Genomic DNA, 3,742 nt, shown 5'->3' with positions numbered 1-3,742 from the left:
ACCTGGGCCTCTCTCAATTCACAGACTTTCAGTTTGAGCTTCTTCATACCACTGAGGTTTCAAAGCACCAAAGATAGAGGAAAAAGTAGAAGTTGGAAGGCCTTGTCTTGGAATTTATACAGCATCACTTTTTTTGCATTCTGTTGGTCAAAAACCCAAGACATTATAGGCCTCAGGAGGTCAGTTCAAAGTTCAGGAAGTATGTCCACGAAAGACAGAGGTGAAGCAATCCTTCGACAATATGGAATGTCAAGCAAAATACCAACTAAGTTGTCTATAGTATTGGAAGGAAAGGTGGCCAGAGGTACAGATCTACAGATAGGCAGTGACCAATGGTTTAGTTGTATGATTAAGGATTTGGAAAGAACATGGTTAGAAAATTGGTGACAAAAATGTCTGGGGTCTTTATCCAGTCACCATAAATGCAAATGTAGGTTGTTTTCATGTCTTGGCTATTGTTAATAATGTTGCCATAAACACAGGGATGCAGATATCTCGGAGAAAATAGTATTTCATTTCCTTCAGATAAATATCCAGGAGTGGGATTGCTCATCATATGGTGATTCTTTAATTTTTTGAGGAATGTCCATACTATTTTCCATAGTGTCTGTACCAGGTTACAGTCCCACTAACAGTATGCAACACTTTCCTTTTCTCTACATCTTTGCCAACACTTGGTTCCTTGTCTTTTTGATAATAGCCATCTAACAGGTATGAGATTTGGTTTCCATTTCCTTTATTATTTCTAATGTTGAGTGCTTTTTTCATGCACTGTAGTCCATTTCACCCACTGTATCTTCTTTGGGAAAAATGTCTGTTCTTCAGAAAATTTCCTTATTTCCATTTAAAATTTAATATTTATTTATTTAAAAAAATACATCATTATTGAGATAACATTGGTTTATAACATTACATAAGTTTCAGGTGTACTGCACTATAATTTGACAACTATATACACTACATCATGATTAACACCAAAAGTCTAGTTTCCATTCATCACCATACAACTGACTCCCTTTACCTGTTCCACCAATTCCCCAACTCCATTCCCCTCTGATAACTACCAATCTGTTCTCTGTATCTGAATTTTGGTTTAATTTTTTTGTTTGCTTTCTTTATAGTCCACATATAAATCAAATCACATGATGTTTGTCTTTCTGTCTTAATTATTTTATTCTTTAAAAAGATTTATTTATGCATACAAGAACTGGGGTGTAGGCCAGAGGTTCTGAGGGGTTGGGTGAGAGAATTTACCAGAGACAGAGTGGGGAGCAGAACAGATGTATATACTGAAAACACTGCTGAGGGGAGTAGAGGGACAGACAGGAGAGGTATGCTGCACCATGTGGGTTAGTTCCCTGGCTGGGGACAGAAGTCATGTCACAGTGGCTGATGATAGTGCTGAGACTTTAACCCCTGCACCACCAGGGAGGCCCTGACTTATTTCATTTTGTATAATACCCTCAAGGTCCAGCCATGTTTTTGCAAATGGCAAAATTTCATATATTTTTTAATAGCTGAGTAGTGTTCCACCATGTAAACATAACACATCTTTATCTTTATATATACATACCATGTTCATCTATCAGTGGACACATAGGTTGTTTCCATATCTCAGCTATTATGAATAGTGCTTCTGTGTCCATTTTTAAAATCAGTTTATATTTTTTGTTTTTATAAGTCAGTTTATATATTGAATAATCATTCATTATTTTATTATGCTATTTAGTCATATGAGTTCCTTATGTATTTTGGATATTACCCTTTATTAGTCATATGGTTTTCAATTTTTTTCTTCATATTCTATAGGTTGCTTTTTCATTCTTTGGTTCTTTTGTTCTGTAGGCTTTTTACTTTGATAAAGTCTCACTTGCTTATGTTTGCTTTTGGTGTCATGTCCAAAAAATCATTACCAAAACTTATGTTAAGGACATTTTCCCTATGTTTTCTTCTATAGTTTTAAAGTTTCAGTTCTTACATTTAAGTCTTCCAATCTAATTTTTTTGAGTTCAATAAAGTTTTATTTTTATCCGAGGAAATCTGCAGTATGATACTTAACTTAAGGTTCACATTCATTGTCATTAAAATTTTCCTTCTCAGAAAAAAGAAGTGACTATTGGGATGAAAATGTTGTAGTGTAAAAGTTCTGCTAATCTTGGACCCTTGAAAGCATTTTTTTTAGTTAGTTGAATATTAGCACTTTAAATTTCAGCTTTCAATTTTGAAAATTTGTACTATATGAAAATCTAGCTAATACAAATGGTACATGTATCTCCAGCTACATTTACATATGCACTGTAATTTTATGTTTCTTTTTTTTTACTGAGGTAACATTGGTTCATAATACTGTATTCACTTAGAGTCACAGAATCAAACCCCTTTAGCATATGTTACCATACCACACCTACCACCAAAGCATCCATAGTCCTCCATTATAGTCCACTGGGCACCTTCCACATGTTGCACCATGCACCTCCCCCTTTGCTAGTCTCAGTTCCACAGATTTCCAAGTTTTGCTATTGGTTTGGTTTTGTCTGACGCTTTGTTTTGTTTCTTTACAATTTTTGAGAGGTGTAAGATCGGGGTCTGGAGTCATACTTTCACAAGTGAATACCGAGTTTTCTCAAAACTACTTACTGAGGAAACTATCTTTTCTCCAATGAGAATTCTTACCTCTCTAGACAAATATTAATTGCCTATTTTTTATAACATTTTTTTAAATTTATTTTTTTATATTCCCCATACAATTGCACCCCCCTTATTTTGACTCCCATCCCTCCTCTCCCAACCACCCCCCATAGTGTGTCTCTGGTTTATAGTTGCTTGTTGATTTTGATTTTTTCTTTATTACAGTTATTCTTTTTCCTGGTCCCTTATTTAGGTTTTCTAGATTCCTCCTATGAGTGAGACATCCAGTATTTTTCTTTTTCTTTCTGGCTTATTTCACTGAGCATGATCCCTTCCAGCGCCATCCATGTTGCTGCAAATTGCATGAGTTTATCTTTTTTGATTGCTGAGTAATATTCCATTGTGTATATATACCACATCTTCTTGATCCAGTCATCTATTTTTGGGCATTTGGGTTGTTTCCAAAGCTTAGCTATTGTCATTTGGCCTATTGATGTTATAATGCATAAGTTTTTTTACACTGTGTGTCCAATATCAAATTACTGCAGCTATTGTGATTTTTATAACTATATTTATATCCTTATCAGATATGATAAGGATTCAAGTAATCCTATGCTACCATGATAGAACCAGAAACAAAGGTTTAAATATTCTTTATAGCAGCAAGGTTAACAAATAGAGGAAATAAAGAATAATCATGTGTTACTAGGAAAAAAGATTAGTAGTGGAGAATAAGTAAAATTAATTTTCAATGCATAAAGTTAACATATCATTCCTAAAGTTTATAAATACAAAACAACACAAGAATATTACTTAGAAGCATGGCAGTAAGTACCAGAATATCTAAAACAAAATACAGCTAAAAGTGGTTGCTTTTAAGATACGAAGGTATAGAAGAATGGGGTGGGCTAAAAGGCTTGTTTTTCATTATAAATTTGTCTACATTGTTTTACTTGCTTTAAAGAAATGCACATTTTACTTTGACAAAAATGTTTAAAATAACAGAAAATATGCATTTAACACTGCTATGCAAATTATCCACTACCAGGGCCAAGAATATATGTGGAATTAAGATCAAATGTATTCTCTTTACATCTTAGGACTGTTTTAATTT

The sequence above is a fragment of the Talpa occidentalis genome, unplaced genomic scaffold, assembly GCF_014898055.3.
Source record: "Talpa occidentalis isolate TD23 unplaced genomic scaffold, MPIMG_talOcc4v2.1 talOcc4.12, whole genome shotgun sequence".
NCBI classification, from domain to species: domain Eukaryota; kingdom Metazoa; phylum Chordata; class Mammalia; order Eulipotyphla; family Talpidae; genus Talpa; species Talpa occidentalis.
This window is presented reverse-complemented; position numbering follows the sequence as displayed.